Source organism: Echinops telfairi, unplaced genomic scaffold (assembly GCF_000313985.2).
Source record: "Echinops telfairi isolate 266 unplaced genomic scaffold, ASM31398v2 ScPeMD7_3533;HRSCAF=4204_0, whole genome shotgun sequence".
NCBI classification, from domain to species: domain Eukaryota; kingdom Metazoa; phylum Chordata; class Mammalia; order Afrosoricida; family Tenrecidae; genus Echinops; species Echinops telfairi.
In genome coordinates, this window is record NW_022107431.1 from 104,494,867 (window position 1) to 104,495,068 (window position 202).

Below are 202 nucleotides of genomic sequence, written 5' to 3' on the forward strand. Positions count from 1 at the left end.
TAAATTATTGGGGGTTTGGGGGAGGTGGGAGGGGCGAGGGGCGAGGGAGGGGGGGAAAATGATCTGACACCAGGGGCTCAAGTGGAAAGTGGGTGTCGTAAGAATGATGAAATAAACATATGTACTAAAGTGCTGGACACAGATGACATATGTACAGATAGTGATGAGTTGTGTGAGCCCCTAATAAAATGATTATTTTTAA